At 37.2% G+C, this 16,137-nt stretch overlaps 1 protein-coding gene across 1 annotated transcript in view; it reads right to left on the reverse strand.

Annotated features, from left to right (window-relative positions):
• The window catches only part of Proc-R (Proctolin receptor), a 693,100-nt gene that overhangs the window by 321,374 nt on the left and 355,589 nt on the right, over positions 1-16,137 (reverse strand). The window contains exon 5 of the mRNA XM_071594784.1: positions 12,464-12,546. The gene's annotated coding sequence lies outside the window, so the exon portion shown is untranslated. The remainder of the gene's footprint in view (positions 1-12,463; positions 12,547-16,137) is intronic.

Raw genomic sequence — 16,137 nt, forward strand, 5'->3', positions numbered from 1 at the left:
CTTTTGTTCTTTTTCTTCTTTCATCGAATTTCCCCGAATAACTTTCTTTCTTCTCCAACCCCACCCAGCACTTTTTCGTTTGTTCTTCTCTCCATCAGGTTTATTTTCTCGGTCTATCTTCAAACACACATCTCAAAAACTTCTAGTCCTAAGGACAAGTTTCTGAATCATAAATCGCTACGCCTCAGGTCGTCATGGAAAATATTTTTTTCTCGCCTCACTTGAGAGTACTATTCTTCGTTTCTCTCAGCTCTCAAAATGCTAAAATTTCCATCGCGATTTCTCTTCTAATTTCCTTGAAGCTGTGAGGATTTTATTTCAAAATGAACGTAGCCAATTGTTCTACCCACTTTGTTTTAAACCCAAGAAAACAACTGCGTCTCAAACTTCCTACTTCTTGACACTCATTAATTTTCTGTTCTTATCTTTCACTGATTTTCATTCCATAACCTTTGGTAAATGTCATGTGTTTGTGTTTTAATAATTATAACTACGATATAACTCCATGTTTGATTAACAATCAAAACTTCGTTATCACCTGGAATACTGACCATTTTTATTTTCACCTTTTCTTAAACTCTAGACGGCACAGATAGATTTTTACTGGGAACTCGTGAGAAATATATCTTTCCATTTACAACGAACGTATTACTGAGACAATGCGCTTACTATTGGAATAGCTGAAGGATATTTTTGGCAACTAAAGTTCTGCATTCCGAACTGAATCGAACTCAAAACCAGAGGTAATTTATGCCACTACCAAGAAAGAGTTTCATTCATTGGGAATAGTTACAGTTAGGAGAGAGATGGAGTTGAAGACAAACGGGAAGTACGGGGGTGTTACAGTTTGATATTCTCTCCGTTGGAATGTGCTTATCCTTAAATGTTCCGCAATTGCAACTGGAATAGGGCCCCTGCTTAATAGTAAGGGCATTATTTAGCTCTTGATATCATCACATTAGTCACAAAAATAGCTCATTCTGAGATTACCACTTGAGTCTAAAAATATCAGACAATTTCATTTTAAAATTAATGTTTGAGGAATAGAATTGGTGCCGAATCCACCATTTTGTAGATTTAATGAAGGGTTAAACCCAAATAGTCACTGCAGATACGTAATGAGACTTTCTTCACGCGTAAGAAAAATAATATTATTAGACAATCACCGTTAGCCAAATAATACAAACAGTGGTGTACATTTTATCACATTCAATAATGCTGACACGGAAAATTACTGAAAGAGAATTATGAATTTTTCTTCGGAGCTTACATGCTTTACTTTGGCGCGCGGAATACCTAAGATTAGAAGTCCCAATATCACGGGAATCAGCACGGAAATATTTCATTCTCGTACTCATATGGGATGTTATTTTTTTAAATGATTACATTTCTGCCTAACAGATAATACATACACTCTAAAGTGTAGAAGCTGCACAAAACTAAGGTTTAATCTTTACTTAGGGAAAACGTATCCGGTCATACAAGCTCATAGGCGAATATGGATCTATTAAAAGGATATCGGTATTAGGTTTAGAAAATGTTATATAAACCAGTTAATTATATTAGTTACCTCACTGCTCCGCTAATAAATGGGATCCTTGCAAAATTTATTTCATACTCAAGTTAGATTCAGAATAACGAAAAGGAACCAGATTTTTCAAAATAATATACTATATGACTATGCTTTAAATATTTAATATGCTAATTTAATTCGGTTAATGTTATCGGAGTCCCAACAAATTATCAAAGGAACTAAAACTAGCATCAATCATAATATCATAATGACATTATTACTCCACTATTATAACTGTTTGATATGCTTTGAAGTAGATTCTTTTCCTTAAGAATATTAACGGCATATCATAAAAAAAATTCGTAGTTTCAAGCGTGATGTGGTGGAATTCGAAAATAATAATAAACAAGTAGCAGCACCTTCCCACATATATTTATTTAAACCACGACCAGGTTTGATGTACTACATTATCTTCACCTGAAGATTATTGTTAAAGCAAATGTCTGTAAAAACTGTTACTATTTGCTCATTATTAGCATACCATAAGTCAAATTAGAATCTTAAAAAAATAGAAAAACTATTGAATGCATTTGAGAAATTTAAAGAACTTTTTCTTCCACGCATTATGAGGGCCCAGAATAATTATCATCGCGATCGTAAATGGGATAATTTAAAAAAAATAGAGCTCGGTTTTTGAGTCCTTTTCAAATATTGCATTATAAATTCTTTTTGTTTCGCAACCAGTACAACCAGTTCGTCTCGCATTCAAAGAGAACTAATAAAAACTTAAATATTGTTAAGTATCTAAAGGTACAGCACAAGCTGAAGGCACTATTACTTCAACACATAGAATTAAGTTTTGAGTTGGTTTTCCCACAAAGATCCTCAAATTTTACTAAAATGCATTTAGTTTTCTTGTACACCTTGGTAAAACCACCCTTTGGCAAACGCTCTTGGGTACCATGCAATTATGGTGCTCTTGTGACTCGGTTCACTTCAAACCCAGTAAGCGAAGAAAAATCACAATCACATAATATATCGCCCTCAATGTGTTTCGGACCCGTAACCTCTGTGGATAAGCCGGTATCAATCGTCTGTTTAGGCAAATGACTAACCGTATTTTTAACCTTTCTCCTTCGCCTTCTCATAGCGGCAACACTACCCCACACAGAGAGCTTCCCGTTGCTTCGAGGAATCCGAACCTCGCGACTTGTTTCCCCAGCATTATTAGTAGCGTCTCTGTATAGCGGCATAGGTTACCGGTTTGCAGTTGGCATCGATTTAAAAAGCAATTAATTCATGGCACCACTTCCTTTCGTTTAAAATTTAAACGCTTACTAGCATAGATTTGTAGTTGTTTGCTTGCCTAAATCATGAATACGGTTTGAAAGATTTAATGACGCGGAAGCAACGGAATTCCAAGCTATGTTCCGTCGAAGATAGTTGGCCTTTGCCCCATGAGGATCATTATGGAAAAAGATGAAAAAAATCTGCTACTTAATGAATCGTATGTATTGTCTTAAAGGTTGAAGACCGGGATGTACCAGTACCAAATATTGAACTTCATTCACAAGCTTATGCCTTGCCTCTAAGCTCATATTTCAATGCCATGCGGGGAGCCGACTCTAATTCCATTATGGATGATTGACCACAATGGCATGCAAGGGAGTGTTAACCCCGACTGCATGCGACTGCAACGTGAGATACCATTCGCTGCCAAAGGCCAAGTAAAACAAAACGATCTACAGGAATCAAGCAAAATGGCACCGCCCATTGCTGTCGCATTTTCTTTCGTTAACTACGGCATGCTTCTCAAGACGAAATGAGGCGTAAAATTTGAAATCCCTACCATCTTGACATTTTATAGCAATAAATCAAAAGATCTATAAAGGACACTCAATTCCTAAGCGCGGGTTGGTGAGCACAACTTGGAACTACCAATCGTGCCTCATCGATCAAGGGGCCAACCAGTGGCCGTAAGTAACGGCTACATAACGGAGGCCTTAAAGAGGGTGCGCAAACGAATCGCATTTTGGATATATGGATTGGAGTGCAAAGAAACTATCGCAAATTGAATGTGAAAAATGCAGCGGGATTTTCTCTAAACTATTATCATGATTTAGCATAAAATACACTGCATTTTTCATCTAAACTTGAGCGTAGCTCTCTGGTCCCCAACTGTTAGAAACGTCGATAAATCTTGACTTACCTAAAATATACGAGTGGAACCAAAGATTTTACGGTGATATCGGGCTACGGCGTGACCCATTTATTGTAGATGATCCAAGAAAAGAAAGGAACCCGAAGATTGGTCTGATATGTAAGGTCAGAGCCAACCAAATTACTAACGCTACATGGGCGGGGAAGATCCAGTTCCTTTCCTTATGTACTGCCGCTGAAATCCGAAAAGGTCAGGTTATTCGTAGAAGAGCCCATCTTAGGTTAATCTGCGGATGCCTCCAATCACTGTTAATCAAACGCTATACACACGAGGGTACAATTTCCACTTTACTATAGAACGACGTATTTTACATGATTCCTTCTGTGGAAAAAGTTGCATATGTTAAAGAGAGCGGTCATGAATACTATTTTTGCAACTTAAAAATAACAGAAAATCTCACTCAGGAAATGAAGACAGCGCGGGCTCCCCTACACATGTATGTATGTATATTTACATATATAAACATATATATATATATATATATATATATATATATATATATACACACACACGAGGGTGGTCACCTAACAAAGATACAAGGCATTTTTTCTGAATTTTTTGAGGCTGGAAACTTTTCAGACCACCCATGAATATATATATGCACATGTATATATCTATATGTATATATATATATATATATATATATATATATATATATATATATATATATATATATATATATGCATGTGTATATGTTTTCACCCACAAGTTATGCGACGGACCAAAACGGCAATGGGAACACAACAGCCGGCCATTGAGGGGTGAATGGGGTTCGTGTACGGATAAGAGGAGGATGGGAAGAGAGAGAGACAGACGGGAGTGGTGTAGAGATCGTGAGGGTGTTGCAAATTACTGGAATGGGCGACAAGGAGAGGAATTGGTTGGAAGGGGCGTGGGACGTAGGTACCCTAGGGCGAAGTAACGGGGGACCGGAAATGTGTGGTGTCGGATGGGGGAGGACGGTCGGGAGAGGAGTTGCAGGTGTGCGTAGGCCAATGGGAGGGAATGAAAAAAAGAGAGAAAACGCACCCATCCCTCGAGCTGGATACGCTCCGTTGAAATGCCTTCCCTTTCGAAATCTCGCATAGCGAGAAATATATTCTCTCACGCCTAAGAGCTTTTTTGCTCGCTTCTTCACCGAATTCTCCCCAACTAAGAGGATTTTTCAGACCCCCAGAATACGATTACCGTTCTAATTGATCGGTGGACTCGTCGATTTTCAGGCAGTTTTCGTCCGATTAGACTCAAAAAAACCGTAACTAGTGTTTCATTATCAATGTTTACAAGAACTAATTTTTTTTGGAGGCACACTTAAACCTTGAAAATAAAACTAATCCATATGAACAATGAACTGTAAAATTCATAAATTTATGGAAGATGAAAATAAAATAGGACGTCATTTATTAAATTATGAGGAAATATATATATATATATATATATATATATATATATATATATATATATATATATATATATATAATTTTAATTTAAACGGAGAAGCGAAATGGCGCTGGAACAAAACAGAGAAACATATGCAATTGAATTTTACATGCATTCCGAATTTTCTGCACTACGCTGTGCATAGCGCGTTGGACTACTGACCAAGGTTCCCGGGAGGACCTAAGATTCAGCCAAGCAGTCTGATTTTTAGGGTACCATATCTTCCGGGGAAACCATAAGTAGCGCAGAGAGTGAAACTCTCCCCACAACCCTGATGTTCAAATTACAGAGGCACTTGATTTTATTTTCAGGATATCCTAGCTCCTAAAATGCTCGCAAATTGCCGATCGGAAAAAACGAGGAAATTAAATGTAGCCAATAAATACTATTTACCATGAGATATAATGCAGATAGTTCATGAATGAAATAATCACGTAATGGATATTGATTAATGTTGACTGCTTCACGTAATAATTAGGGATAACCTCTATTCCACCTGGGATATACTGGATGCATTATCTTTGACTATTAATTAAAAAATTATAGGACTTTATCGAGTTTTTTGTAATACTGGAAAAACCAGAGTATAATGGGGGGTGTGTGCAGCGGATTTTCTATTTCATCCACCAAAACACTCTTTCCATTCTCGCTGGAAGAAATAAAAACCCGAGCTGGCGTTTGGCAACGTCAGCGTGGTGCGTCCCCAGGGAACGGAATCCATCTGTTGCACACTGAGTCAGAAGGGAAGGTATATCCTTCACCGGAGGCGATACCCATAATGGCACCAGCGCTTCCTGCCTCGCTGGCTGTCATCTCTTGGGGAAGGGTGAGAGGAAAATGACGATGTGCGGAACTCGTAAGGAGACATTTCCACCGCCCCCGTGAATTGAGACTTTTTTTTTTTGCTTTTTCCTTCTCCTCGGGATTCGTATCGAAAACAGAAATTACGAACACTGCGCTCACTACTACCAGAACATCTTGTGGCTTCGACGTCGTTCGGGTCTAATTAGGAAGTTTTCTGCGCGGTATCTGAAAAATATTTTTTTGAGAAATAACACTTAGGACTGCTCACACTCAATTTATATCACCCGGGTGAGATCATGGTGCCTCATTTGTGGAGACAATCAATGGAGATTGACGGGGAACACGTGCCAAAGCCTGCGAACCGTAGAGAGTGACCGAAAGAAGGTCACCATCCTAAAGGCTATGCAACCAACAATACGAATTCCGAAGCTATCGACTTAGACTGGCCGCACATTACGAGGAATTATTTTCTGTGTGGGCCAAGTTTATAGTTTCAAATTAATGGTATAGAGTTTTTTTCCGTCTCAATGGAGAGTATTTTTTGTAGATTTAGAAAGTCTCTGAAACGGAAGAAGCTTCGTTTACTCATTTACGTCTTGCGGGATGAAGGGGTTATGAAAGCATGCGGAATCGAACCATGGTTTATTATGTCATACGTTGTCACGTCGTATCATGATGGGTGAGACGTGGAAACTCAACGCTGGCCAGTATCGTGTGCCCATCCGGAAACTACCTTAGGCTATGTACGACCATTAATGACGATTATAATATAAATAGTAAAATTGAAAAACAGGATTTATTTATTTTTATTTATTTATTTATCGACTTAATTGGGCGAGGGTTGGGTTGGTAGGCGAGGACGTTACCCCACCGCCACCGAGGCCGGCCCGATTAGGATCGATTAATACAAACAAGAAACTGCTTAGTGTATGTAATTATAGAAAATTCAGAAACAGATCGAAGCAGAAAATGTCAAATATTTGAAGAAAATATGATGCATGTTGCAACCGGATGCAAAATACGCTGACAGATACAATATAACAGTGAAAATAATGTACCAAAAAATAGTTTCGAGTACGTTGGAAGAATTAGAACGGAAGCTTCTTATGTCGCGCAGACAACACTTGGACGTTTAGAAAGGTATAGGACACCTCAGTTTTCCTACGGCACAAAGGGGATGATGTTGGCAAAATATTATTTCGATAGATTTGACTATCGGGATAGAATATGAGATGCATAAACCGTCACAGACAAATTCAAATACCGGTTCTTTCCTCGCAAAAACGCATCAATAATAACGAAATCGAACACAAGAGCACGAAAAATTAATTTTACCGTTGTTACAAATTCTAAAATGTAATGAATTAATCGCACATAATAATTATTGCATGATGAGTATAGGTATGTATGTGCACAATTGTGTTTGTATATGAGCTAACATATATTAAATTGAATGTAAAAAATTGTCTTCATATATGGCTGGTGGCCTAAAACCCACTTCCCCACACCCTTGCGGCGGCTTCCGAGTAATTTTGTGGATACATTTTGGTACATGTACATTTTTTTCAGTGAATGCAATGGGTGTAACTAATGATAAAGAATAGACAATAAATTACACGAAAGGAGAGTGAATGTATTTAACTCACAAAATAAAAATGAGTCTAATTTCACTATGTCAATGAATATAATGCAGTTTCTTGAGCTATAGTTGAACAGGATAAGTGCAGATACACACGGACAACAGTTTAGAATGGCATTCGCGGCAGGGTTCTGTTCAATAACATGTCGGGTATTTCTTCACCACAAATTGAATAATAATGTGGAGTTTTTCACTTAGCGCCCACTTTGTCTACTTATTTACCAGAGGTCAGTTATCCGAGAATGTTAAGGATATATACAAGGCCCCGACCCTCTATGGTAGATCAGATAACATACGTAAAATCAGGGAGATAGCTAGTGGAACGGATAAATTCGAAATGCCATTTTTTCCTCGTACTATTAGAGATCAAAATAGATAATAGTGTAAACACGAAGGAGAATATTAATATTGGCAGTGTATATATTTTGTCGAAATCCTTACCTTAATATAGACCTATTTTAATACTTCTGTTACCGCACTCTGTAGCATTGTTCCCCCCTGACTTGAATATATCCTGTTATTGTTTTGCATGTCAGTTACTTCTTTTATGTGATTGACTTTGTTCCAGTGAACAAGAATGATCGAAATTTTATTTTCGTAGAGGTGTAATAATTGTGATTGTGCATGAGTGGATGGTGTCCCAACACCCCCGCCACATGCTGACGCAGAAGCTTGTGGGGTAGAAATGGAGAGGTAGAAATTTAAAGAAAAACGCATCATGGAGTGCATTATCAATCAATAGGGAAGCTATCCTTCGCCCCTAACGTACTTTCAGCTAAAGCCGACGCCAATCTTCCCTTCATTCTTCCCATTCGTCTCCAATTTAACATTCCCGTAATAACTATTCATACTAAATCCACACCTACATCCCACATATCACCACACAAGCTACAACCAGGGTGTGTGGCAGGGATGAGCAAACACCAGGCTTGCAAGATATTTATTGCTGGGGGCAAAACAATACACGACATAAACTAAATAATGTGAATGCTGATTACCACTTTTAGATGCACTACGGTATTAAGTGTGAAATACTTCCAAATCCTTTAAATTAATTTATTTTAATCGAATGCGGATTCGATACCTGCTGCAAATAACAAAAAAGACAACAAACTAAAGCTTTATTAAATAATTAAAACAAACTTGGGTGCGTAAAACGAAAAAATAAAAACATTTGGCCTCTTAACGCGGATGCTAACATTTATTCTGATCCCTTTACGTGCGCGGGAAAATACCGTCGTAAATTTTTTCCGCTTTATACTTGATTTCTCCAATTTCACCGTTTTGATCTCTCATACTATAGTAAGATGGAGTTGATAATAAATTTTCAGAAAAATAATAAAGAGTACCACAAATAATATAAGAATTTGAAGCAAACACTATATTCTATGGACAATTTATAAAACTACCAAACAGCTCAAAGCGCACATCCTAAAAATGATGGTGGGACTTGTGCCGAATCGGCGAGATTTTCCAGAGTAACATCTATAATACCTTACGGCCATTGAAGGCGTTTAAACGGGTATGGCTTCACCCGATATGGCAACTGTCATCCCTCTAAGAGGTCACAAGGCGCTTAGCGGATGCCCAGAGGATTTTAGGGCAGCAGGTTGGAAGGAGCGGGCGAGCGACCAAGGTTATTCCCTTCGGGGAAGACAAACGTGTCAGATCAACACGCTTCGTAATTGAACTACAGTCTGCGGAAATAGTAGCCGTCCACTCTGAACTCATAAAAACACCAGCACGTGAACCATAGCGTCGACTGATTAGTTCAGACCGTAAAAACATTTTACCAGGAAAGAAGGCGTAAACGGATCATCAAATATAACTCTCAATCGAAACTGAAAAATCATAAATGTGCGTGTGTATGCTTATACATATATATATATATATATATATATATATACATATATATATATATATATATATATATATATATATATATATATATCTTCGAAATGGAACGCTCTTCGGCGACTCACAAATATATAAAAACACAGATGTAGATTTTTAAACCATAGAAACACAAAGAAAGGACACACACTCACTCAGTCTTCAGAAGACGACGACCGTGCCGTCGAAACGTCAAAACAACATATGTGAGTGTCCTTTCTTGACGACGTCGACGAAGATATAGAAGTCATGACGAAGGTCATTACTTCTATACCTTCAGATGAAGACGGATTGTTTCCGTCGAAATATTAAGAAAATACGTGTGAGTGTTCTTTTTTTTGTGTTTCTATATTGTGTGTTACTGTGTATTTTACTATTCGGCACTTCCGTGTTACGCCTACGAAAGCATGTGTATCTATATATAGTATATGTATAAATGTACATATACATATGTATATATATATATATATATATATATATATATATATATATATACATATGTATATGTACATTTATACATATATATAGACACACACACATATGTGTGTGTTTGCATGAGACAAAACTGCACCCACATTTCAAAAGCCTCCAGGCCATGCCCGTCATCCTGCTTCAGTGATCATATTTCCGCGACATACATAACTACGCTCCATATCAAAGTTTTGACGAGCCTTTATTTAACATCCTTACCCAACATCCCTGTCATCAACTCCTTCCTCCTTATGAAAGCTTCTTTGTTTGACTAATGCAATTCTTCTCCCTACTACTTTGTCGATTTTGGTCCAAAATACGTAAAATATTCCACCTGCTCTAGTTTTCGCCTTCCTATTTTAATGTTAACCTTAGTCATTATACTGCCGGAAGATCGCATAACCTTTGGTTCATTTACATTGATACTCATCCCATATCTATCGCACTGAATTTCCAATTTACTCATCAATGACCCCTTGACTGACCAACAAGCTAGAGCTAGGTCATCAGCAAACAAAACTGATTTTACGAATTCCTCGCCGGCTTTCATTCCTACCTCCAGTTCTTTCCATGCCTCTTTAATCATTTCCTCCACATATACGTTGAACGACACCGGTGATAATGGACAATCCTGCCTTACACCTCTTCCTAATACCATCGATTCTTCAACAGAATCTGCTTTCTTAACTGTGGCATCTGGTATCACACATGAGACTTTCACGTAGACGCAATTCAGTAGAAAGTATCAAATTTTGTCACAACCCATGAGACAAAAGAAATAAAGAAACAATTACGCTTCTCCAAGGGAAACGGAGAGTATTTCGTGGAACCACACCCATGGAGAACTATGTTGAATGGCGAATCGTCGAAAAATCTTCCAGGGCTCAGTCCAACATTTTTGGCATTTACGCCGCCTTTCGTTTGAATTCTCTTACTTCCCTCCCTCCCCCCACCGTTTCATCTCCAACCCCGATGCTTGGAGGCTAGTTATGTCCCGCCAGTCGACGGGACAGCTCGGAGAGTTTTTTCTTTCCTTGGGATAGTGGCGCGTCCGCATAGGAAGCCTAGTAGGGAGCCGGGGTATGACATGGGGTTGGGCATAAGAAGAAGAGGCAAGAGAGAACACGGAAAACCGTTTTCGTCGGCATTGGCCTACTTTCGACAAGGAATTCTGATGGGACGCACGGTTTAAATTCCTTCTCGACGGACGTGGGAGTCACTGTTCTCTTTGAAATCTCTCGGCAGAGCGTCCAGAGCGAAGGGTTCTGGGGTGAGAGGACCACGTCCGTGGGGAGGGGGCGTGGTGCATGTTCTGGATATAACAAAACACTATCAGAATGGGGGCGTCACCGTCTACCGACGTGTCGAAGGGTGAGTGAGGTTAGCTCGAGGGCGGAATGGGGGTGACGGGATACCCCCGCTCTCTCCCCTCAAACCTAGAATAAACCCGGTGACCGAGGATCGTCCGCTTCTGCCATGAAATGGGGAAAACGTCCTCCTGGACTGAAAGCAAACGGACCGGGCTGAATGAAGTTCATTTTCCTTTCTCTCCTCACTGAATCGGGTAAATTTTCACCACATGGAAATACCATAAATTTGAGTTTTCGTTGAATGCTAAGAAAGGTTGTAGGTCAAATAACAATGGCAATTATGGTCAGAGTTCCACTCTCCAAAATTATTCCTTAAATTAGTACTTCGTTATCAAATATTCACCAACGCCATTGAAAGCGATTGTACGATTCATATATAAAGTGATAAATGTGTAGAGTAGCCATTAAAATGTATGACCTTTAAAAACTATGACGTGTTATTTGAAAATTATGAAAAACTTCGTATTTATACGAAATTTATTTTGAAATAACATCCTATAACGGAATCTTATCGTGAGATATAGTAGGGCAAAGAAATTAAATTAATTGAACAGATCTTCATGATTACACAGAACTAAGCGTAGCATTACGAGAATATTACAAGTTATGCTAGTTTTGAAGAAAATACGATCTAAGAACATAATTTTTTTGCTCAACCGTTTAATTTATAGTTTACATATTTAGGTAATGCCAAATGATAACAAAATGAAAGTACACCAATAAAAAAAGGTATGCTACAAATAATTATGACAACTAAATCGTCCCAAAAATGGAGCGCTTTTCTAAAATAATACGACTACATATACTAATATGACTAACTATGTTTATAATGTAATAAATGAAAAACCAGAGCTATGTTCATACGTTGCGGCGCCATATACACGAGGTTACGAATATTATTAGGACTGAAACAGGTATGCAGAATCTCTGAATTTATTTAATTTTTCAAAATGTCCCTAAAACGCGCCCAAACTGAAAAATATATAAATTTGAATGCGCTAAAAATTACAGCTCACAAAAATCAAACTGCCATCTTTCATTTATTCCTGTATCCCGGCAGAATCAGCTTAAAAACTCAAAAAAAATAAACAAGATGTATCTTTTTTACTTACCAAGGAATTTCCTCTCGTGTGCTACCCCAGGTAGATGATCCATTCATTCGCCATTAGCACTTTTCTGAATGCACCACCAGTTTCTGAAAAATAAATTCATGCATCCATAAGTTTGCATATTTTAAATTACTACTTCGCAAAAAATCATTCCAAGTTAACGCAGCAAAAGCAAGTGAGAGAAAGATTTCCTAAAGCAGTAAATCTGTTCGTGAAGCACAATATTCATAGGCAAACCATTGGGAGGAATGACATCGGTAAAATGAATACGAAATCATTTGGATAATCTTACTTTATCCCCTTTTGGAATGGTTATATACGGTATCAAATGAGATGAAAATTTAAGAGTCAGACATTAATTTTTTCGTAGTAAGAGCTATGAAAAGATTAAATATCAACTTCCACGTACAGAGTCCCACACAAAAGGCTAAATAAACCTTAACTGGGGGGCGTTAAAACACAAACATTTTAAGTAAAGGAGACAATACTTTCATTAAGAGAGTTGGAGTATTAAACCCCTGATCAGTATTCACTAGGAGCTGCAAACTTTGTAGCATAACTTGTCTCAGTGTTGACATTGGGTAACCAATAGCAAGCACTCACACACACATACATACACACACACACAAATATATATATATATATATATATATATATATATATATATATATATATATATATATATATATATATATATATATATATATATATATATGGACCATAAGGATCTATTTCTATGTGAATGAGAATATTTGTTCGCTGTATGGCGGGATTTTGTTAGAATGTACATACATATATATATATATATATATATATATATATATATATATATATATATATATATATATATATACACATATATCTGTATATTTATACACATATATCTGTTTATATATTTGACAGATTAATTCAATTTATCCTATCATAAATACTCCAATGTCATCGCTGAAAATTCTTGGGACAGAGTTTTAACAATGAATGTTGGCTATAATAAAAACTCTGTCTTCAGCTTGATTACTCAACTCGATACCCGATAACTTTTGATACTGCGGGAAATAAAATTTGGTTTTTGATAATTTTCAATTTCTCTTTACTTAATGTAGCTTCTTCTCCAATAAGTATAATGCGTTGATTTTCTTCTTTTATAAGAGCTGGTGAAATACTGATTCACAATTATTGAGAAACCTTTATGTTGTTCAATTTTCTCTCGCGATGTCACTCAAATGCCCTAATAATATCCCAACTATGCTTCCGTATATGTACAGCACTATGGTAACTACTTTCTTGCCTAAAAATACCTTCGAATCTTAAAAAAAATCTCAAGACTGTCTCAAATCGATGCTTGCGAGGAACGTCTTCTAATTACCTTAAATCAGCCAGCGGAACGAGGACATTAGAGAGCAGGCGTTACACGATAACGGGATCGCGTTCCCGTAAGAAGTTCGGCTGAGCAGCCGAAAAGAAGAGGTTTGGTACATTTGATAACCTTAAAATGTATTAATGGTCGTAGTTTTAATTGAAGTAATTTTAATGCCATCAAACTTACTTTAATAAATTTCTTTAAAATAGAAGAAACTGTTAAAATTAAACATAAACCATAAATACAGTTATCAACCCGTATGTCGGTTTCATAGGTGATGATAGAGTTCACCCAGTACTAAGCCCAACGGCGTATGTATTCACGCATCAGTGAAGGGGGACAGATCTCTGGGCCGGTTATGGTTTACCAGGAAGATCTGGCGTCCGAAAAATCACACAACTGGGGTGAAGCTGAGGATGCCCAGAGTGTGGTGCCCGGGAACCGAATCTGGGCTCTCCAGTCTGCAGTCAACACTCTACCTCTGAACTAACATGTCAATAAATTAAATTTACAATATATTGCCGTTTTCATTTCCTTCTAAATTTATTAATATGAATTATTAAGTAATCTTCGTGACCCTATGTGTAAAAACAATTTTACTCAAATGCTGAAGGCATTATTCAAAGTTACACTCTTAGAAGATACGGCAGCTAGGTTAAAACCACAAAAATCACTCTTAAAGGGGGAATGTGACTGAAGCTCAAGTAACCAAACCGTCTATTTTTTCTGCTATTTTTTATCTTAACTAATGACTCGTTCAGGAAAGCGGGGATAATTAACTCGCGGCAAGGGTTCACGAGAACTTTTGCTATCAGTCGAAACGTTCTTCACGGGTTTCAACATCACAAAAAACCTTCCCCCGAAGGATCTTCTGCAAAGTGTTTCATTCCCTTTACTCCCAGGCAATGAATTAAACTTCACCTTGAGCCTTGGTATTGCTCACTTAAAGATAAGTTCATGAAGAGATTTGATGAAGCCGTCTACAAGTGCGCCGCTAAAGTCTACAATTATTAACCCAAGCGGAATAGAGCAGTAGAATTTAGAGGCGAATTCTGAGATTTGGGCGTAGAGAAGAATGAAAAAAAAGGATGAAAACGGAACGAAAACATTAGAAGATATAAGGCTGGGTATGTTAGGGAAAGAGTGATGGTTTTTGGAAGAAATTTGTTGGTAGAAGAAAAGGATGCTGGAAATATTGAGGAGCAGCGGAGTGATGAAAATATTTAAAATAATAACGGAAGAAATTTTGACACAGAGGATATAGAGTTGACATTTTATACGGGATAAAGTGAATGAATACTTAAAGTCCCGGGCTAATTCACCTACCTACCTTGACCAGCCAACTTAATAATAATAACACATGAAATACTCCTAGAGTTCCTAAATAATATTTTCCGAATTAGTTTCAGGGGAATGAGGAAATGAGCTATCGCATGTAAGTAATATTATCCATGAAAATATTCTTTTACAAACTAAGGAAACGCACGAGGGTGGTCTGAAAAGTTACCGACCTCAAAAATTGCAGAAAATTTCAGAAAAAATATCTTGTATCTTTGTTAGGTCGGAAACATTTCAGACCACCCATTTATGGTAGAAAGATTAATAATTTCTAATGCCTTAAAAGTGTGAACAAATCCAGCCACAGAAAATATACCAAATCAAAGGAAGAATACAGTATCATTTAGCCAACAACAATAACTTTTATCCTCGAAAAACATCCCCCTCCATATGACATACCGAGGAAATTTAGAACACGCAAAAGAGTGGAAAGATTGTGTAAATGGTATGAAAGAACAGAAGATGTATGTTATCTGAATCATGCAATGATCACTTCATCAAAGTTCCCAACTTTTGAAAAATCAATTAGTATGCACACGACGCACTTATTCAAAAGCACATGCTGTTTACCTATGGATGGACGTTATTAATCGTGAGAGGAATCGTGAACCGCATAAGGGAAGATGGACCTAAAGGGTATAGCGAGGAGAGAAAAAAAGGAATCCTTTAAATGGACAGGATGAACACTTTACCGGCAACTTTTCGTAAAAACACTTTAAATACGGAATATCTGACTAGTCTCTTAGTTCACTTGGATTAAAGAATAACTATTACACAGATCTCCAAATAATTAAACCAAATATAATTGATAAATGTAATATCAATAGGATTTTAAAATATTTTTTTCACTTCGAAAATTACAAAAGAAACAAAGGTTAAAGGCTCAGCTAGACGTTAAATATCATAATGGAAATGTTTAATTACATGACACAACTACATTGTACCAACCTGAGCTTTGATTCCATCAACCTATGGTGTA

Source organism: Hetaerina americana, unplaced genomic scaffold (assembly GCF_022747635.1).
Source record: "Hetaerina americana unplaced genomic scaffold, ioHetAmer1.1.p SCAF_7, whole genome shotgun sequence".
NCBI classification, from domain to species: domain Eukaryota; kingdom Metazoa; phylum Arthropoda; class Insecta; order Odonata; family Calopterygidae; genus Hetaerina; species Hetaerina americana.